We start from the raw sequence: 22,347 nt of genomic DNA, 5'->3' as shown, positions 1-22,347 counted from the left end.
TTAAGATCTTTATCCTTGATTATATAGCAGAGGTCAGAAGTCAGATGTTCTATATGGTCTGTCCAGAGCCTGGAGCATTTAAAAAATTATTTAAAGTCTTTCTGAACAGGATATATTTCAGAGGCCAGTCTGAGACAGGGCCCTTCCATGCATTTCTTTCACAATGTGTTTAAAGAATTAGGATATGGTAAACTCTTTGCTCTCAAAAGCAATGGAAACATAATTTAATCCCACGGATTATGCAGAAGATCATATTGTCCATCGGATCCAACTCCTCTTAAGTGGACTTAGTTCATTTCATTTTCTCTTCCTGTTCTTGTTTGCTCTCAAGCGGAGAAACTGAGCAGCTTTGAATTACACTCGCACACAGTTGACACAACTCAGTAAGTGTTTGTTGAATGAATAAATAAATGACGAAAGAACTCTTTTAGCCACTCCCACTCCCTGAGATGCTGGTCTTTACGTCATCAAGATGCCAACACTCTCAGCCTGTCCTTCACCCGTCTTACTGCATCTCTCGTTCACACCCTCGTGCCCTCCCTCCTCACACCTGCTCCAGTGCCCACTATGACTGGGTCAGTCCCATTCTTCTCCTCAGTGACACAGCATCATGTGAGAGCATCTCTAAACACTGATGATCTGGACCAACGCACATCCGGCCACTTGACTACAGCGGGCACTTCCTGATGACCTTATTATTCAGACCTTGCATTTTTCCTGGCGTTGTGCCACAGTTTCCCCAAGTTTCTCTCTGTTCTCCAAGCCCCAGTCTTATTTCCTCCCAGCTCTTAGCATCGGCAGACGACCTCGTCTGCTACTTCACAGGAGTTGGGAAGCCAGCAATGTCCGTCTTGGCACAAGTCAGATCTGTCACACGTGTTTGCAAATCCCCTCACAACCAGCTTGCTCATGTACAAATCTCTGTCCATCGTTGCTCTTCCCTGGGCTGTTTTCGCGTTGTCTCTTCAGTCTTGTGTTGACTGTTTCCAGAATGTGCCATGTCCTTGGCTCTGGTTTTGCCTATTCTTCCAGTTATCTGTTGCTGCATATCAAAATACGCCCCCCACCCCGAATTAACTGTTTTAAACAACTCCATTTTATAATATAACAGAATTTTGTCAGATATTCAGGCAGGGCCTGCCTGACTGGCATCGACTGGGTCGCTTGGTGGCATTCAGCCGGGGGCCGATCGGAGGAGGCCAAGCCAGCTTCATCCAATGCCCGGCACCTTGCTCTGGATGGGCAGGAAGGCTGGGGTCACTCAGCTGGCTTCCTCTCCATCACCAAGGAATCTCTCCGTGTGATATCTTCAACAGGGTCATTGGACTTCTTATTTGGCATATCCAGGCTCCCAGAGACAAAGTTCTCTTAAAAGCTAGGCTTAGAAATAACATAGTATCTCTTCTGACAGTCTAAAGATCAAAACCGTCATAGGCCAGCCCTGATTCAAGGGAAGAGAAAACAGATTCTACCACTTGATGAGAGGTGTGTGAAAGAATGTACTGGCATTTGAGATTTTTTTACCAACATAGCAAAGGACCACACTGCTTTATGACCTGGGTTATGACATTTGACATAACTTTTTAAATAAATTCTTTCAAGGGGTGCCTGGTTGGCTCAGTCAGTTAGGTGCCCAACTTCAGCTCAGGTCATAATCTCACAGTACGGGAGTTCGAGCCCCACGTCGGGCTCTGTGCTGACAGTTCAGAGCCTGGAGCCTGCTTCAGATTCTGTGTCACCTTCTCTCTCTGCCCCCCCCCCCCCGCTTGTACTCAGTCTTTCTCTGTCTCTCAAAAATGAATAAATGTAAAAAGTATATATAGAAGGACTACCCAGTTATGGGGAGTGCAGACAGCAGCTTTCAGCTGTCACCATCTCCAACTCTGCCTCAGTGGTATAGGGCATGATTTTTCCTGAGCTCATGCCTTTCCTGAGGTAGCTCGCATCCAGTGACTGAGTGATACAGGTGGGTAAAGTCCCAGGCACTTTGGTCCAGCCCTTTCTTTCTTTCTTTCTTTCTTTCTTTCTTTCTTTCTTTCTTTCTTTCTTTCTTTCTCTTTTTAACCTTTGTTTATTTTTGAGAGAAAGGGTAGACAGAGCATGAGTGAGGGAGAGGCAGAGAGAGAGGGAAACACAGAATCCGAAGCAGGCTCCAGGCTCCAAGCCGCCAGCACAGAGCCGGATGTGGGGCTCAAACCCACGAACCGTGAAATCATGACCTGAGCCGAAGTTGGACGCTCAACCGACTGAGCCACCCAGGCGCCCCTGGTCCAGCCATTTCTGACTCGCACAAGACAATTCTGATTAGTGACACTTACTCCAGAGCTCTCCTCTGGGCTGATGGAGGTCTGCATGGTGGCTTGACTTCTACCTTTGCCAAATACAGCTCCTCCCCTCCCTTCACAAGTGTTTACCCCCAGTAAACATCTTGCTAACAAAGCTGTACTCTGTTTTCAGAGTACCCTGCCTGTGACATTTGTCTATAACTACATAACTATACATCTGGATGCATGTGTATATACACATACACATTATATATGTACATATATAACATATATACATTATATATGTATACAGTAAAACCTTGGTTTGTGAGCATAATTCATTTCGGAAACATGCTTGTAATCCAAAGCACTTGTATATCAAAGCGAGTGTCAAGAACCATTGGCTTAGTTGTGATCATGTGACGTTTGGCATTCTGTACTACTCATATTGCAAGACATCGCTCGTTTATCAAGTTAAAATTTATTAGAAATGTTTGCTTGTCTTGCGGAACACTTGCACAACAAGTTACTCGCAATCCAAGGTTTTGCTGTATATACACATATACAGGTTACACACACACACACACACACACACACACACACACTCACATCCATCCTGGTGTCTGAAGAGGTGCTTCTGTCCCTATCCAAGGCTAACCACGTCCAGTTGGTACTGGTTGTTTTCATCTGCCGTGTACCTCAACTCTTCCTAGTCTGTTGGTCTGAGCGCCATTCGTGTTGGGGGAGAGCGGAGAATAGCCCCTCCTTCATTCATCTGCATTTCTAACGGGGGACCTTCAACCCTAATACCCTGTCTTCCCCTTCCTTCTCTACCCACAGGGCTGGGCACAGAGTCTTGATGGCATTTGACAGGAGCTGTGGAGGAAGGCTTTCTTTTCTGATGGCAAAGTTGCAAAGACACATGCCATGCCAGAAGCAGCCCGTGGAATGGAACTGGCCTGTGCCTGTCTTCATGGGAGTGTGAAAGATACATCAGGGCAGCAGAGGTGAGAACAATGGTCCTGGAAGCATCCGATCTCTGGGTACTGACATCTCCAGATCTCTAGCTGATCACGGAAGCCCTGTTTGGTCCTACGTGAGTTGATGAAGGTACTCTGTCACTTGCAAGGAAGAGTCTCGATGAATAGATCCTTTCGGTTTTGCTCTGTGTTCTCTGTCTCTGTGTCCCTTTCTCCTTCACTTATCCCACCTTCCAGTGTCTTTAGTCTTCCCTGTCTACTGGCTGCTTTCCCTTTGCATGGAACAAACACAGACCACCGATGGATGGTGGAGAGAGGACTGTCCACTGAGCTCTCAGCTTCTTGAGCTACATTTCTCACCATTTGTTGCATGGCTAAATTCTTTTCATAGTGGGCCACACATACCCCCTCATCCCCTTACTTCATTCTCTTAAACTCCTACAATCTGTCTTCAGTCCTTGCCTCTCTGCTGAAATAGCAATTTCGAAACCAGTTATCTAGTATTGGCCACGACAAAGCAACCTTTCCTCGGTTTTATTATCTTGGATCTATTTCTGACATGTGTCACCGTTAATCACGGACAGCCTCCTCGGCCCTCTGAACAGCCATGGCCTCCAACTTCCCTTCTTAGAGGCCCTACGTTCCACTGGCATTCCTGAGGAGTGGGGTTCTCATGGAGTCGTGAGGGAGAAGATTTAGAGCATCAGCCAGAGGGAGCCCAAGAGGAGCAGCCACAGAGATGGTTTGGAGAGCAGCAGGGAAAAAACTGAGGGAACTTGGTTGGGTGACTTTGTTCTTAGTAAAGTAAGGCTCGAGGCCACTGGCCCAAAGTGTGGAAGACCGGATGGACATATTACTGTGGAAGAAAATGGAGAAATGTCGGAAGTATTGTAAAGGACAGGGGCAACTGGGTGGCTCAGTCAGTTGAGTGTCTGACTCTTGATCTCAGTTCAGGTCCTGATTTCAGGGTCGCGACTTCAAGCCCCACGTTGGGCTCTGTGCTGGGCGTGGAGCCCACTTGAAAAGAGATGGGGGGGGGGGGGCGCCTGGGTGGCGCAGTTGGTTAAGCGTCCAACTTCAGCCAGGTCACGATCTCGCGGTCCGTGAGTTCGAGCCCCGCGTCGGGCTCTGGGCTGATGGCTCGGAGCCTGGGGCCTGTTTCCGATTCTGTGTCTCCCTCTCTCTCTGCCCCTCCCCCGTTCATGCTCTGTCTCTCTCTGTCCCAAAAATAAATAAACGTTGAAAAAAAAAAAAAAAAAGAAAAGAGATGGGGGGAAGAAACATTGTAAAGAACAAATGAGCACACCCAAAAGAAAATGACTAATGTGGTTATACACCGGAAGCGAGGGCCCGGTAACATAGCTAGTTGGAGTTAAATCAGCACAGTTTCGTAATTTTTGCCAAAAGTTCAAATCCAGGGGAAACCAGTTACGGGGCAATTGCAAGCTCAGGGGTATGAAGGAAATGGCTCACCAGGGGTCCAGACTGGACGAAGTTGAGGCCAGTAGAGGATCTCAACCTTCAGACCGCGGCAAATGCTAGTGTAGCAAAGTTGAGAGAAGTAGAAAAGACGATGACTAATTGGTAAAGCAGGGATCTTGGAGAAGAAAAGCTCCAATCGATGACATGCCCCTGGTGTGACCATCCCCTGCCCCCGTGGTTCTCAAATTATGCACCTGAATCACCCAGAAGCCTTGTTAAAGTAGATCGCTGGCCCCACCCGTAGAGATTCTGATTCAGCCGGTCTAGAGTGGGTCTGAGATTTGCATTTCTAACAAGTTTCTGGTGATGCTGATGCTACTGGTCCAAGGACCATGCTTTGAGGGCTGCTGATTTGTTGTGAGAAATAGAAAGGAGATGAAGGTCATTGACGGTGGGGCGGTTGGGATCTGAGAGGTCATCAGTCATCAACAAAAGCTTAGGGTACGGATGGAGTCTCAGGTGAGCTGATGCTCGAGGCATCAAGCGTCAGAGGACTGTATCAAGGAGGGAGGGAAGGGGGCTGCAGAGGAGAAGAGCTCTCGGGCAATGGCTGAAGGACAATGGTCTGCGAGGAGGTTGAGAGCAAGTGTGACCATCTGCAAATTGGGGCCAGGGAAGAGGAAACAGCTTCGTCAGGAAGGGGGATTGAGAACTATTTATAATTAAGGGAAAGCCACTCTTCCACTTGGACAGTGAGGTGGAAAGAACACTGGTATAAGAGTCTGGTGCCGTTTGAGAGTTTGCTCATTAAACAGGACACGGTTGCACAGAACACCGAAGCGGTGACTAGTGGAGAAGGCGATGTGGGGACGAGGGGTGGGTGGGAACCTGGCGTGGATGGACGTGGGGCCGATGGTGGGCAAGTAGGCAAGAAGGCAAGGTGGGTAGGCTCTGGCTAGGTGAAGATTGAACCACCCCTCTGTTGTGTTGGTGAATGCCTATGTCTGCTTTTGCTTCAAGAATGTCTTCTTAGCATCTGATGATATTAGTGTGTTTGGGTAGAAGGTAGGCAAAAGGTACTGTGAGTGGGGCCAGGAGGCCAGGCTGAGGCAATGCCTGGGTGGACTTTTTTCTTTCTTTCTTTCTTTCTTTCTTTCTTTCTTTCTTTCTTTCTTTCTTTCTTTCTTTCCTTCCTTCCTTCCTTCCTTCCTTCCTTCCTTCCTTCTTTCTTTCTTTCTTTCTTTCTTTTATCTTAAATGCTTTGTAGTATAGTGGCCATAAGTATTTGTAGAAACAATGGATCCATATGACTGATACCCTTTACTGGCACCAATGGTTGCATGGGATGGCTTGTGTCTGACAGAACATGGCATTACATCCATTAACAATGATGACAGGAAGGCGCTAATGGGGCCAACCAACATTTTGATACAAACCCAGCGTGGGTCACTCTGTTATAATGGGAAATAAGACGGAGCTAAGAATCAAGGTTCTTGTTTCCACTCTGTGGCTTTGGTGGTGTTTGGGTCTCTGATTTTTAAAGACCCTTGCAATTGGGAGACTGTATTGTATAATGAAAAAAGAGGAGCTTTAAAATTATATAGATTGTAATCCTACTTCTAGATCAGCCCCTCAGACTTTGGAGAAGTTACCCAAACCATCTTGTTCCCAGTGTCTCTATCTTTCCATGGAAACACAAAGATAAGTGATCTCATGGGCTCGTTGCAAAGATGAAATGAAACAACATATGCAAAGTCCTAAAGTGCATTTCTGGGACATGCTAAGTGCTCAATCATATGACTTATTTTTTTCTTTCCTTCCCTCCCTTTTATCATTCCGCACACTTTTAGGAGCCAGAGAACTATTTTGCAGCAGGGAGTGCAGGATGTAGATGAGCAAAATACGTTTTGAAGCGGTCGCCTTACAACACACTACTTCTTTGGGTCAGGGGAGTAACTTCCTTGTTTGGCAGGAAGGTTTCCTCCATGTTACAAGCTCCCTTTTCATGAGGTACGTGCTTGTAAAGCAGGGCTTGGATGTTCTAGAAAGGGAAAGCTTCTCAGAAAAAACAGGGATTACATTTCCCTGCACATACTTGCGAGTATGAAATTAAGAGGAGAAGTCTTTGCCAGATCTGTGTCGTGCGTGGACACTTGTTCTGAACCTGAAAGTTCTTGGCAGCTGTTAAAGCCCACACCTCCCTTAATCTGTCCCTGGATGGGACCTACACTGGAAACTGAGAGTTTATTTCCCCAGTGCTTCATCTTTGTGCATTTCCCTGATGGTGCCAATTACTACAAAACAAAATAAAATAAGAGAGGAAGGCCTCGATATCCAGTGGTCCCCACTTTACCGCCAGCACAAGCTGGCCATAACTTTCTCTGACACTGTGACTACGTTGAAACTGTTTCAAAACACTTTGAAGAGAACCCTACTCAAAACACTCTGTGTATACTTTGAGGGTCCGGAGGAAACTTACGTGAAAGTCACCAAAGTGATCGGAGGGAAGTGGGGGACCACCCTGTTGTGTACATATTTCTTTCCTATTTCGGGACTCTGGGGAGTGGAGGGTGGGGGGAGTGGCGAGAATTGCATCCTGGGAAGGAAAAGGTAGGGTGTCCGATAAAATTTGCGACCATAAAATTTAGAGTCTAGAACAAAAGTCTTTTTACGCACTTCGGTTCAAAATAAAATCAGAACGCGGTGAGTTGCCACCCTCTTTCACTTCACATGGAAATGGCGGGGCTGCCCTCGCATGATTCACTTAGGCCTGTCTTATTTTGTTTCTGTCACAGAACGTTTCTCTTTAGATTCCTCGAGTTAGATGCTGCAAGTCAGGAATATAAATTTATAGAGTATGATCATGAGAGAGTGGCCTTGATGTTTTTCTTTCTTATAGAGGGGTGTGTGTGTGTGTGTGTGAGCATTTTCCAAAGGCTATGACCCCGATTCTGCTGATTGATATATTTATCTATATCTATATCTATATCTATATCTATATCTATATCTATATTTGTATCTATCTATATCATCTATATCTGTATCTATCATCTATCTATCTATCTACCTATCTGTTTTGAGGGAAGATGAGGGCTGTTAGAGGAAGTGGGAAAGCAAAAAAAAAAAAAAAATCTGAACAAAGTTAACTTGGTTTGGGGCGGTGCCTCATCTCCATCCCTTCCTGGAAATGGTCTTTTTCCTTGGTGCACTGTCCCAACGGGCAGGTAGGTTTTGTTTGGGCTGCGATACCCAACGTGACGCTCCACGTCGTTCTCTTAAGGGAGAAGGGAGAGGAACCGCACTGAACAGCACTCCTAAGAGCACGTAGGGTTGAAGAGCCTAAGGAATCTGAGGCACGAAGAGGTTCCAAGTAAAATAGGGACACAAGCTGGATGAGCAGCCTCCTCCTGGACCATCTGTACCCTTGTCAGAGCACTGCCCTTGACCTTGCTGTTTTGCTTCCTGGCTAGTTCGTGGGGCTGCTGCACACACTGTCCCCCACAGATGGAGGCAAAGCCTGGGTCTTTCTGCCACCCTTGTCTTCTTTCTGTAGGCTCCGTTCCCGGAACAGGTTGGCCTGGTTCAGGTTCTTCCATTCGGGAGCACCTAAGCGGTCCGCATTTTCTCTTTAAGGTCTCAGGGGTCATCCTTGTTGTTCTAGATGAGCCTTTCTGAGCAAGCCTTGGGAGCCGGCATGCCAGCGGTCTGCCTCGTCCTTGGATTCATCATTTCACATAGAACAGCAAATGCTCCCTCCTCTATTACTATTGCAAAGGATGGGGTGGGGGAGGAAGGAGCGGGTCATGAATATTTAACCGGGGAAAAGGAGGAGCGCGTTATTTGGATAAACTCCTTAATGGCGGCGCTGGCCCCTCCTCGGGTGAGGGGTAGATGCCACATTGCCAGCCTGGCACCAGACATCTGCAGGCTTTCATATTTAATCATCTCTTCTGGGTTTGCTTTGAGTGGGGGATATACGAAGGCTCCTGTCTCTCCATCAAAACGCATCTCTAATTTAAACGGCTGTTAATAAGGGTTAAATCTGCAGGCTGAGCTGGCCCTTCACTTGTTACTTGCAAAGGGGGAAAAATCAATGGAGCAGGAAGCCAGAGGGGCGTCCATTTTGAAAAGCCGTAATGAATTACGTTTCCTTAGCGAAGCTGGCAACCTCCAACCCTGCTCTCACAGCCTCCCTTTCACATACCCAAGCCCTCTGCGACACATCAAATTTAATGAGACTGCACAGATCTCAAATAAGGAAGGGGAACACTGCTGCTGGGGCACTTTATTAAGGAGGATCAGAGGAAACTCGCTGGCTTTAAAAAGGAGCCCTTAAAGGCAAAGGATCTTTTTGGTGGCGTGGAAGGAGGTCCCCGATTTCAATGTTTCATGTCCCGTCTGGTCCGGAGCACTCGAACGACCTAATTCATTGTGAGCTCTTGGGGCTCAGCCTGAGCAAACAGGTCCCCCGAAGCTCAGGACCGCTGAAGACCGAGAAGATTAGGAACCTTTTGATTTAACTCCACCCCCACCCACCTCGGGTCCATTAGAAGCAAATGGAGAGAATGGCTTTGCAACTGTCTTCCATGTGATGAATCATTGTCGTAGCCATGTTTTCCAAATCAATAATTAAATCACTCATTTGGCCAGGAGCACTGCACTTAGGCAGACCAGGGACAAGAGATTTTGAAATCTAGAAAACCTGGTAGATGTATTGGCTGTCCATTTAAGAGCCAGAACATCATCTGGGCATCAAGAGAACTTTGCATTCAACTGTCAGCTTTGTTGCTAATTTACAAAGCCTCTGTGATAAAATGCTATGACTCGGACCTTCAGTTTACTCGTTGATAAAACGAGAGGGTGAGAATAAGCTACCATTCTCCATTGAGACTTCAAGCTCTGCGTCAGTCTTGGAAAATGGAAGAGACAATGGTGCCAAACCAAGAACACTTGTGAGCTAGAGGCAGCTCTTGACAAAAGTCACGCGTCTCTTTGGTGAGTCCTTCCTAGACCCCACAGAAAAACTACCCTGCCGTGCCGAGGTCCGGGTACTGCATTCCAGAACCTCTTTTTCCTCTCCTCATCTCTGTTGACGTGAGATTTTTTTCTGGTGGCCTGTGTAAGAAAGATAATGATAAAATGATCGCTGGCATGCACGACGCTGTGATCGCATGCCAGACACGGGGCTGAGTGACGTACGAACGTTGTACCGAGAGGAGTGGTAGGCGAGAGTGCTGGGGCCAGCCCTCCCGGATTCAAGTCACCTCTTTGCTACTTCCTGGCTGTATGACCTTGGGCCAGTTACTTAATTAACAGCACCTAGCACCTAGTAGGTGCTATAGAAGCACTAATGTCACGATCTCATTTAAACCTCAAGTTATTCCTACGAGGCAGGTATGACAATCCCCGTTTTCCGGATAGGAGCCTACAGCTGGGCGATTGCCCTGAGATCACCGGGTTGGTGAGCGGCAGAGCTGGGAATCAAAACCTGAGCTTCCGACCCATTTGGGTCCTACAAAGTCTTCTTTGTGCTCCGGTGGAAGATATCTCCCTCTGTGCCATGGATTGATTGGGTAAGGAGGGAAGCAGGCCAGCAGTAGGGATGGGGGCCGTCCCAAGGCTCCTAACTGGGCTTGAAAGGAAACCAACCCGTGAGGTGGGTCCGGATCGCTTTGCATCCCAAATGGCAGCTTCTTGGAACATCGAGGCCCGGAAGAAATAGCAGTTGAAAGGAAGGATGGCAAAGAGAGTTCATGTGACTCTGGGAAGAAAGCGCTGGAGTAAGGGTAGGCGAGGTCAGAGAATGCAGCGTTGTGCAGTTGTGACCTTGTTAGAAGAATGCACCGAAGAGAGCAGTGGCATCAATCTTAACTCTTTGAGGGCAATATTTTGTTCATTTGCTTTCTCGTTGGACATTGTTACAGGGTGTTCAAACTGAAGAGTCTAAGAAAGAAAGCAGGCCAAGGTGATGGAATCAGTTGCTTGGTCCATCTACCTCTCTGGGCTTCATTCCTTAGCTCATGGTCTGATTTCCTCTCTGGGCAGACAGAGGCGAGACAACCTATGCATGTGTGCATGTGGTTGGCAATTTATTTAAAGTCGTGTTTCCTTTGTGTCCTGTGTCTTTTTTTTTTTTCATGGCGGTACATCCTGTTTCTCTGCTCATGCCGCTGTTGTAGTCTTGAAGCTTCTTGTTAGAACCACCTTGTTTCTTCTCTCTGTGTGAAAGGCACTGTCTGCATTGACCGTTTGCTTAGAGAAGTCGTTCTTGGAGTAACTGAGTGCGTCGGAGGGCCCTTTCCTGTTTCTTCTGCCCTTTCTGGTTCTCAGCATAGAACCCTGGCAGTCAATAGACTTTAACCATTCAGGGAACCAGAGTTATTCAGCTTGTGGTGAGCAATCTCTGCGTCTTAGGGTTAGTACCATCTTAGGGTTAACTAACGATCATGGGTTGTAGCAAGTGCCCGCGCTTGATCTAGAAAACTAGGTGTGGGCTTCTTTTGAGACTGAGCTAGAAATGGAGCCAATGCCAGAAATCTGAGACATATCTGAGGAATACACTAGCAATTTCTTTTCTTTTCTTTTTTTAATTCTTTTTTTTTTTCCCCCTGAGATAGAGATAGAGAGCGTGAGTGGGGAATAGTCAGAGAAAGAGGGAGGGAGAGAGAATCCTAAGTAGGTTCCTCACTGTCAACACAATCTCACTATCACGACCTGAGCAGAAGTCAGACGCTTAACCGACTGAGCCATCTAAGCACCCTACTAACAACTGCTAATAAACCAGTACGACATAGGACCACAAAAGAAAGATCTCCGCAGATCTCCACTCAACTCGGAAGCACTGACAATTGGCAAAACTTCAAGGACACAGACAGACTTAATGCTGGTGAGATCCAGGTTTCTAGGCATAAGAAGTTACCTAATACGGAATCGGTATACCAGGCCCGGAAACAACGTAAACACCCAACATGTGCTTGACTTGATGGCTCCTGCGGATAAACCACACCTATCCCGGTACCTTTTCCTGGGAAAAGGTCAAGAGTCAAGAGATTCATAATGCGAGCCATGACAAAGGCAACGTTTTTAGCTGACCGAGGATGGTGGGTTTCTGTATTTATTCTCCCATAGCCGTGGGTTCGTAGTCCCCACTTGGGGCACTGAAATCTGAAGCGAGAGACCACAAAGTTCACTGCTAACTGGTTGCAGAATCACTGTTATTCTGCTCTAGCCTAGGAGTGGCTTGCAGGGCTCTGAAGATAGGAGATTGGAAAGGAGTCATAGTACAACCTGCTTTGATTGTCTCTTGGTCTTTGCTTTAAATTTTTCCTCTTGGTAAGTGGATATTCACTGGTTTTCATCCAGCATCCACTGTGTGCCAAGCTGATGTTAAATGCCATGTGATGGACAGAAAGGTAAGGAAGAGGATGTTCTACTTCTAACCAGGGGCTGGAGGACAAGGTGAATAGGCATAGAAATTTCAGGCAAGTGACATAACCTATCTGGGCGTCAGTTTCCATACTTGTAAAATTAATTAATATAATACCCACTTCATAGGATTGCTTGGAAGATTAAGGAAGAAATTGTGTATAAAGCCCTTAGCACATGACATGATACATAGAAAGTGCACAGTAAGAATCCCTATCAATAGTATGCATAATGAATGGGCTGTACCAAGCTGGTGGCAAAGTCCATGAAAGAGCTTCTTGCTGAAGAAACATAGAGATCCAGAAAGATCATCTAAAAGTTTAAGACTTGGGGCACCTGGGTGGCTCAGTTGGTTAAGTGTCCGACTTCAGCTCAGGTCATGATCTCATGGATCGTGAGTCCGAGCCCCACATCGGGCTCTGTGCTGACAGCTGGGAGCCTGGAGCCTGCTTCGGATTCTGTGTCTCCCGCTCTCTCTGCTCCTCCCTCGCTCACCCTCTGTCTCTGTCTGTCTCTCTCTCTCTCTCTCTCTAAAAAAAATAAACATTAAAAAGAAAAACAAAAAGTTTAAGACTCAACTAGGGCTTTATAATGACAAAAACCCAAAACAAAAGAACCCCCCCTCCAAACTATCCAATCAGTTTTACGATTTTACAACTGGTCAGTTTTGTGAAAAATACTCGTACGTGTAAAATCACACTTGCTACTTCATTTACGATGATTGATCTACCATATTCAGTGAGACATAGCTTGTGTGTGCACACAAGTGTGGTACATGGGCAAGTGTTTCCTGCTGTTTTGCTCTTCACGGAGATTGTGAACTTTGGCAAGTCTCCTGGACTTTCTAGGGGAAAATAATCCAGGATGGTTAAAAAAAAAATAGTGGAGACAAAGGTATGAAAAGCATCTATGTTTTTAAAAACTAACACCAGCCCTCACTGGCAGTAAACCAAGCGACTTGGCCATTGTAGACGCTGGCCAAGAGAAGAAGAAAGTCTCCAGAAGGGCATTTATAAGGGTGCAAGAGAACAACCTGACAATAAGCCCATTTTGCTACTCAAGGGCAACACTTGAAGACTGTGTTCAGTGCCAAAGCCTGGGACAAGCCTGGGGACAAGGATTAGATTGTAGCTTTCTGAAGCTACTTCAACAAATATAGCAAGAAGGAATTGGGAAGCTGTCGTAAAGAGAATTCTATTCTCTGGACAGAGTGGCTCCTCTATCACCCGTGCGGTCTCCCTGCATCCCACCATGCCATGTTGGAAACATCCCTGGGATGCTCTGTCCCTGGGCAGAGTTTCCAAGGGCTCCGCCATTGCTTTCTCTCCCCCCTTCTGAAAAAGTGAAATAAAGAAAGCAAGCAGAAGTGATGGGAGAGAGGGAAGGAGGAAGGAAGGAAGGAAGGAAGGAAGGAAGGAAGGAAGGGAGGAAGAGAGGAAGGGAGGAAGGGAGGGAAGAGGGCCAGAGGAAGGGAGGGAAGGAAGGATCTCCTTCCAGGATGTAAGGCATTTAAATGACTTAGGAAGCTTAAGTCAGAAAGTTGAGAGTTAAAAAATCTAAAAGAAGAGAATGCAAAACATCAAGACTCATGGTGCCAAGAGGTTACGTCTATTGAAAAGCCAAGGACATTTGGCCGAGTGTGTGGTGAGGGAAGTGGTATTAAATTCAGGCATTTCAACTGGGTGACTTTGGGCAAACATCAAAAAACAGGCTAAAGCCCTGTGGTGTCTCCGACAGTCCCTGGGGTCTGCCCTGCTTCCCCTTTCCCTGGTGACTCCCTCTCCCCACCGGGGCCTAGTAAGAATGTAGGTGGAGTTCACTGGCTGGGGCTCCACCAGGGATAGGAATTCAAAGCCTCAGCAGCTTGCTCCTGGGGGCTCCGAAAGACAAAGGGTTTGCAAGGCAGGGGGATGTTAACCACCTTGTTCCTGGGTTCTGTACCTGACTCCCAACATTTCAGAATGTTTCATTGTTACCCTTAGGTGTCCAACGCCTTTCTTCTATTATTTGTTTTCTTCTTTTAATTATGCTCCGGGTTTCTGTGTTCTGTGAGGACGGCAGGTGGGGGGGGGGCGGTGAGGGGAGAGGGTCAAGGAAGCCGGAAGGAACAACTCAACAACCCGACCTTCTTCAGCTGCATGAAAATAATTCCAGACTTGAAAAGGGCTTTGGTGAGGTTGATTGTGGCCGGGTGGGGTGGGGTGGGGAGAGGGGTGCTGTGACTTTGCCAAACAAGAACTTTGGTCTCTCTCTTCCCTAGTGCCTAGGCGCCTCAGTCCCTCTGAAGGCTGCTACTTTGGAAGAGTTAAATGTAAGGGAAAACACAGCTTGGAGAAGGTGTTTCACAAAGGGACAGAGAACAGACTGCCTGATATTTATGTAATCTGGCAAAAGAGAGGCTGTGTCATGAGACAGAAGCCAGGGCTCAGGAAATACAGAAAAAGAGAATGAGAGGCAGGAAGGGAGGGAAGAGAAGAAAGAAATGGAGGGAGGGAGAGAGGGAGGAAGGGAGGAAGGAAGGAAAGGAGGGAGCGAGGGGGAAAGAGAGGGATACCACAGTTTGAGGTCCCAGGAGGATGAGTAAGTGGTGGAAAGGAGTAGAAAGAACTAACATAAATGCATATCATAAAATTTCTTACCACTGTCTGTTCAAGTTATGGAGCTCTGAACAAACAGCCCGGCGTAGACACGAACTTAACCTTCAACAACTGGCACATTGGAAGTTTATAGCACTGAAAACATTTTAAACCACAACAGTCCCTGATTTATGCAGTGAGACTACCCTGAGCCTATGAACCTCATAGTCAAAGCAACAAGAAGCCGGGAGTGGAAACGTGTGTCAATAAGAACAGAAAAAAGCAACAGCGTCTGATTTAAGGGGAAACGGAGCACGGCGTGCACCACGACTTACTTCTCATTGGCTTATTGTCTTTGTTAATTTTTTTTTTCAATGTTTGTTCATTTTGAGAGACAGGGCATGAGCGGGGGAGGGGCAGAGGGAGAGGGAGACACAGAATCTGAAACAGGCTCCGGGCTCCGAGCTGTTGGCACAGAGCCCGATGCAGGGCTCGAACTCACGGACCGCGAGATCGTGACCTGAGCCGCCGTCGGGTGCCCAACCGACTGAGCCACCCAAGTGCCCCCGATTGGGTTGTTATCTTGAACCCAACCCCATCTACCTCCTAATAGCTTGAAACTCACCCCACCCCCGGGGCTGTTTTCATGAAAAGTCCCCGAAACCCTTTCTTCTCCCACAGGCTCTTGAACTTGGGGTTTGAAACGTATCCGACTGATACTCTGAAAATACTCTGAGGCCTTAGCTTACTGGCTGCTTCTAGAATCGTATTTTCACACACTGCGCATCTGAAACCATCTCTTCTGGTAAACTGTCTTAGAGAGAGGCCATTTCTATTTGAAAAGCCAGCGGTGGGGAGCTGGAAGGCCCACGGCTGCAGACAGCTGGAGGTCTGGTACTGTAACAGGATCCTTGGAGAAGGGAACTCTGGCTCGCAGGCCCTGAGGCCGCATGTGGGAAGGCTTGTCAGCGTGGAGGAGTTGCTTCTGCGTGCGCTGGTCCGGGGCTTCCACAGCCTTTCTCCTCGACCTGATAGATCTGAACCGATCTGGGACCCACACGACCTGAGAACCAGAACAGGTTTCCCCGAGCCCCTCTTCCACCTTCTTAACACAATCCCCTGTAGGGGATTGTGACTTTATCCTCCCCAGACTACCCCACCCCTTGGCTCCTTCTGATTTGTGGATTGTCTCACAAGGTCTAGACGCTTTTTGTGCAACCCGGCAGATATGGGCCAAACTCTTGAAACAAAGAAGGTTCTGAAAGAATGTGTGCGGGGTTGGCGTGAAGGGAACCCTCTCCCACCTGCCGGGGGAAATATTTGCCCTACACATGAGAAGGGAGTCTGTTCTTCTCTCCATTTAGTTTTTCAAGAGGAAGAGTGGCTTGAGTTCTGGAAACATTGCCCAGTGATTTGACCTCGTGAGAACTCTCTCATCGTACGTATAAAAATAATAGAGCTAGAGAAAGCTAATAACCCTTCCCAGCAAGAATCAACTTCGGACTTTGTCATTGAGACTTACCATCGGGTAATGGAAATGCGTGTAAAAGCGTGTTCTGAGCAAGGAGCATAAAAAGGCATGGGTCAAAAAAATGACCAAAGAAGGCGCTCCTCGTGCGACTCTGTGGCCAAGCCTCGTAGGCCCACCCTTGCCACGTAGAAGCGCCCAGAAAAGCCAAAGTTCTTCTCACTCTCGTTGCTCTAGGTAACGGTGCTGAAGGAACAGTGTCAAATGTCATCTGTGGGGTGCAGGATTCTACACTACGGACGAAACGTGTGTCCAGGGCTTAGGCACCAAGGAGATCGGCAGTGGCTCAGGAAGTAGACTGTGAGGCGGGTTAAAAGCAAAAAGGTTCAGGACATTGGCCGAGAACTTGGCGAGAGTGAGAGGAAGTCGGGACTTACCAGGTTTGGACCCAGCGCACTTCCGCGTGGCTGACCCCTAGTGTTGCTGGGTCCAACACAAGGTTTTATCATTTCCACCAAGGGAAATAAGCTATTGCTACTGCCTGGGAAGTGGGGAGTACTAATGGTTTATATTTGCTTCGTAGTTCACGAAACCTCACTGCAGAAATCACCCCGTGTGCACCTTTAGCAATGACTGAGGTAAGCGGGGCGAGTGGTTTCGTTCCCATTCAGTAGATACTGAAACTCGCCTTAGGAGACATGAAGAGGGGCGCCTGGGTGGCTCAGTCGGTTAGGCATCTGACTTCAGCTCAGGTCACGATCTCACGGTTTGCGAGTCTGAGCCCCGCGTCCGGCTGTGCACACTGAGAGTGCAGAGCTTGTGGGAGATCCTCTCTCTCCTTCTCTTTCTGCTTCTCTCCAGCTCGTGCTCATGCTCTCTCTCTCTTTCTCAAAATAAATAAATAAACGTTAAAAATATTTAAAAAAGGGAGAAGAGATTTATCCACAGTTGCTAATGGCAGAGACGGCACGAGAACTCGGTGTTCTACCTACTATCTCACAGGACTTAAGAACATTGTTTGGAAAGAATCGAATCACAAGATAAGGAAGAACTGGGGGAGGGAAGCTTCTGGAATTTTGGTACCAGAAGTCGGTCAACTTTCCCGGCAGTGTTACCCCTGACTGAAAAAGCCCCCCGTGTTTTTCCTGCCCCTTGGTGGTTTCTTCAAACTGCAACATTACCAGAGTAATTTATTTGATCCAGTCTGGTCGTGTGATATCATCCTTGAGCTCAGAAGGTGTCCCATGATGGGCAGCTGCACATGAAGACGAAGAAGAGTCTTTCTCCCCAGGAGGAAGCCTGGGCCTGCCTTGCGTCTCTCTGAGGGCTACCGGAAGGTGCCAAGGAGACCACATGTGCTGAAGTTCTTTCTTTCTTTCTTTTTTTTTTTTTTAAGTTTATTTACTTATTTTATTTGTTTTGAGACAGAGAGCACATGTGCATGAACAAGGCAGGGGCAGAGAGAGAGGGAGAGAGAAAATCCCAAGCAGGCTCCGCGCTGTCAGGATGGAGCCCGATGTGGGGCTCGATCTCACAAACCTTGAGATCGTGACCTGAGCCGAAATCAAGAGTCGCACGCTTAACTGACTGAGCCTCCCAGGCGTCCCATAAAGTTCTTTTTAAAGTTTCAATCACTCTACATATGCAATCATTTGTTAAATGGAAAAAAAAAATTTAAGTGCCCACATTGTACTAGATACCAGCCTTGCTGGGGATACCTGAATAGAAAAGAAAATATAACAAAATATAGACAAAATATACCTGAATAGGGAATTTTTTTTTTTTTTTTAATTTGGTGAAAGCAAAAAATTTATTGCCCGGTTGTTTTGTCACAACCACCGCACAAATCCTGGACACAGCTTGCCTTTTTATCTTCACTCTAGCCCCAAGGAGGTCGTGTCATTATCCCAATTTTCAGATGAATAACCTGCCCAGGAAGGGGAAACCGGATTTGAAGCCTGGGATTCTGACTCGGTGGCCCTTGCACCTGAGACGAGCTGTGATGGAATCAGAGCCGCAGACTATAGGACTGACGGGGCACTGATGGAGGGACTAGAAGAGCCTTCACAGAGAAGCAGATATTTAAAGGTTGATGAGGAATGTACCAGGAGGCAAAGCAATGGTAGGGGGTCCACCCCCGGCTGAGAGAAGAGGACATAAAATAAGGTGAAGTCATTGTGGGTGTGGGAACCAAGGAGAAGCGGCCAGCAACTGGGAGCAGCTCCCTTTACCTCTTCGGTCTCTTGGTTCATTTCTTATGGTTTAATATCAATGCACAGAAAACTTCTGCTTTGAATTTCAGTGTTTGTCTTTCCATTGAGTAATAATTCCACTCAAGGAAAAATCATTCTGGGTGGTAAGGAGGTCACTATTTATTTATTTAAGATGTGGGCAAACTCGTAATCAAAACTTCTGCCATCATCGAAGCTGGCATTGCCCCAATGTGCTTTGTGAAAACTTTTGCCCAAGGCTTTCAGATTTGGTTTGCTAGTTAAAATAATATAATTTGGCAATTGCTGAGGCTTTGTGTGCATCTGTTGTGTGTTTAAGTGGAACCTCATGGAGGATTTGGAAACTCAGGTCACAAAGGGAGCTTTGTGACCTCCCTTTGGAAATACAAGGTACGATGCCATCACTTTCTGTTACCGTCTTCAGTATGGTGTCACTATCTTATTGTTTTACATGTTTTTTAACGTTTATTTCTGAGAGACGGAGAGAGACAGAGCACGAGCAGGAGAGGGGTAGAGAGAGAGAGAGGGAGACACAGAATCTGAAGCTGGATCCGGGCTCTGAGCTGTCAGCACAGAGCCTGACGTGGGGCTCGCGACTCTAACTCATGAACGTGAGATCATGACCTGAGCCGAAGTTGGACACTTAACCGACTGAGCCACCCAGGTGCCCCAACATGGTATCACTGTCTTTACCACCATTGTAGTCATTGGCTTCAGCTGTGGGTTCTGTGGACTTCAGTTGTCATTATGGGACCATGGGTTATACCCTTTGGGGGAGAACTGTTTAGGATATGTATTGATATAGCCAAACAAAAAATAGGTAGATACACATGCAGGATGTAACAAAGAATCCAGGCAACTCTGAAACAAGTTGGAAGGTTGGACATTTATAGAAGTTTAATTTGCAAGGGGCATTGGATTGGGTCAATGGGTCTGTGCTGGATAGGGAAGCAAACTAGCATATCTGCAGAATTTCTAGCCTCACTTGAACTTCCCCTGGTCATTTTGAAACCTGTCTTTAACTATTTAACATTCCAATCTATCATCTTTAAAAAAAATTCAAAAAACATTTTTTTTAATTTCTTTTTGAGAGAGAGAAAGGGCGTGAGGAGGGAAGGAACAGAGAGAGACGGAAACACAGAATCTGAAGCAGGCTCCAGGCTCTGAGCTGTCGGCACAGAGCCCGATGCAGGGCTCGAACTCACGAACCATGAGTTCATGACCTGAGCCGAAGTCTGATGTTCAACGGACTGAGTTGCCCACGTGCCCCTCCAACCTATCATCTTTAGAAGTAATACATACACCAAAAGTGCTTTATGCTTTATAAAATTCTGGTGAATGGCTAGTAGTTTCCACTTTTGTTTTTGAAGGTAAGGCTTAGGCTTATTCTTTTCAGGCTCTGGAAACCAAGCCTCAGAAGCTTGGTGATTTGGACAGAATCAGTGAACAAATGAGCAGAAAAGGATGGAACTAAAGTTCAGGTCTTATGACTTATCTCCCAGGTTTTTTTTAATAAAAGATCTTGCCACCTATCTGTATTTTGCTTTCGCTTATTGGGAAAAGCTCTCTGTAGAATGTTAGGTTGGTAGAATTGTTCTTTTTGCAGAATCTGTTTGTAAGGCCAGAATCTCCCTCTCTGGAGACATATAAAGAAAGTTTTCGATAGACAGATAATATAGACAAATACAGATATAGATATAGATATAGATACAGATATAGATGATACAGATTTTTTTTAAGTAAGCTTCACTCCCAGCATAGAGTCCAATGCAGGGCTTGAACTCATGACTCTGAGATCAAGACCTGAGCTGAGATCAAGAGTCACTTAACTGACTGAGCCACCCAGGCGCCCCAAGAAAGTTGTCTTTTGGATGTGACTTCACACAAGGCCACCCTATCCTGAAGCAGGGGCATGTCTAAAATGTTCTTGCCCATGACCTACGATCCTGAGATTTTGTTGAGTAGGATTTTTTTGTCTTCACATTCTTATTATCTCTATTTACCAGGCAAAGCATTGACCTTCGACTGTTCCCCATTTCTTTCTATTGCTTCCACCAGTTGCGTGTTCTTAATGTTACTACATAAATGAGTCTAATTAGGAACATAAGTCTCAGACTGCAGAAAATCACTGAGCTGCTCTCCATGAACACCGAGTTTAAAGGAAATAGAATTAAAATGCAGAGCAGTATCACAGTATCAGTTTCCCTCTCTCAGTCTCTCTCTCGCCACCCCTCCGCTTCCCTACCACAAAGATTCTCTTGACTCAGTATTCCTAACCAGCATCTTGCCTTTTGGATTTTCCTCTCAATGCATTCTTTCTAGTCTTTCCCTACGCCTTACAGATAATGTGAAGCAGCAATCTTCTGAAAGTTACTTCTGCTTTGTGAGGTAAATCATTTCCAGAGGCGAACTGTTCTCTTTTGTTCTGCAGGACTTTTTGTTCCCCCCTCAGGTCTCATGTTGATCCATCCATCTATCCATCCATCTTAAATAACAGTTTATCAAGAGCAGATCTATTCAGACCAAGTGCTGGCCAACACACAGGGAGCACGCTTTAACAGCTGCACCCACCTCCCTCATTACCCAAGTTGGAGGACAGGGAACTATGTCCAGTTTTCAGCAGAATGCACATACTAGGCTCTCCCCAGATGCAAAATTTGCGGGCACAGACCGTTGATAGTATCCTCTTCTAGAGACACATTCAATTGAAAGAGACTTTTTAAAAAAGTTAGTCCGTATCTTTCTCTCTAGGAGACTGCTGTATTAGGAAAATCATGAATCAATTTGAAACACTGCATAATAAACAATTAGCTATTAAAACACAGAGGTACATGCCTAAGAGGCTATGCACATCTAGGGAAGGTTTGCATTGATCAAAGATAGTTCATTCAAGTATTAAGTTGGATTTTGTTTTTTGTTTTTTTTTTTTAATTTTTTTAATTTTATTTATTTATTTATTTATTTTTTTTATTAAGTTGGATTTTGAAAGACAGTGAATATTTGGATAATTAAAGAGGAGGATGAAGGGCAACTCACTATTTTCTGGGCTGTGTTCTAAGTCATATCTATCGATCTATATCTGTATCATCTGTATATACTCACTTAATCTGTATAGAAGCCTAGGCTGTGGTATATTAATCTACTCATTTTGTGGATGAGTGAGTAAATTGAAAAACACAGTGTTTCAGTAACATAGCTAGGAATTGGCGGTCAGAATTTGAACCTAGACGGACTAGCCATAGGGCCTTTGCTCTTCACCATTGGGCAATAGGACTCCCACAGGTAGACAAGATGGATGGAATCGGGACGGCTCGATGGGAGAGTGTGAAAGAATCAACCATGGCTGAGTGAAGGATGGGGGGTTAGCATTCGTTACATCACCAAATAAATGAATCCTTTCAAAGATTAAATCAAATCTCTGCCATCTACATGGTTTTTTAAAGGAATATCTGGGGATCCTCACAAGTTCAGCCCCAGGGAACTACAACAATGGGTTAACTTTTTCCCTTGGTCTACGTTTTATGTTTTCCCCGGTAAAAATAATATTTAATATAGAGCTCAGACCATATGATTTATCGCCTGTTTGAAAATCCTTTTCATCACTGTATATTTTACCAGTAAATATTTAATCCTTGGCACCAAATGCCACCCTGTTTATTAACTTTAGAGCTCATATTTTATAGTAAACCAAATTCTAAAATATCCTGTGAAGAGAAGCATATTTCATCTACGTAGTCTACTGAGAAATTATGCCAAAGCAACCCCGAATAACACCACTTGACCACCACTCTAATTATTGGAAAGCTTGATCACTGGAACAACAAACTTTCCTTAACAATAATATCTATATTGTATTTCATTTGCTGTGGAATCCCTAGTTTTCATCCCAAGCAATTGTCTTGTGCCCAAAACATGACCAGAATAAATGACCTGTCTGGAGACTTCACGCCTTTGCATGGGTGGCCCCATCTGCCTGATGAT

General features: G+C 46.0%; 1 long non-coding RNA gene across 1 annotated transcript in view; it reads left to right on the top strand.

The window, feature by feature from the left end:
• The first annotated feature begins 3,119 nt into the window (after positions 1 to 3,119).
• The window catches only part of LOC147576910 (uncharacterized), a 154,006-nt gene continuing 134,778 nt past the window's right edge, over positions 3,120 to 22,347 (top strand). Inside the window, exon 1 of the long non-coding RNA XR_015240577.1 lies at positions 3,120 to 3,271. This is a non-coding gene — a long non-coding RNA (uncharacterized LOC147576910). The remainder of the gene's footprint in view (positions 3,272 to 22,347) is intronic.

The sequence above is a fragment of the Puma concolor genome, chromosome D1, assembly GCF_028749965.1.
Source record: "Puma concolor isolate L17-30 chromosome D1, mPumCon1.1.hap2, whole genome shotgun sequence".
Taxonomy (NCBI): Eukaryota; Metazoa; Chordata; class Mammalia; order Carnivora; family Felidae; genus Puma; species Puma concolor.
This window is presented reverse-complemented; position numbering and strand designations above follow the sequence as displayed.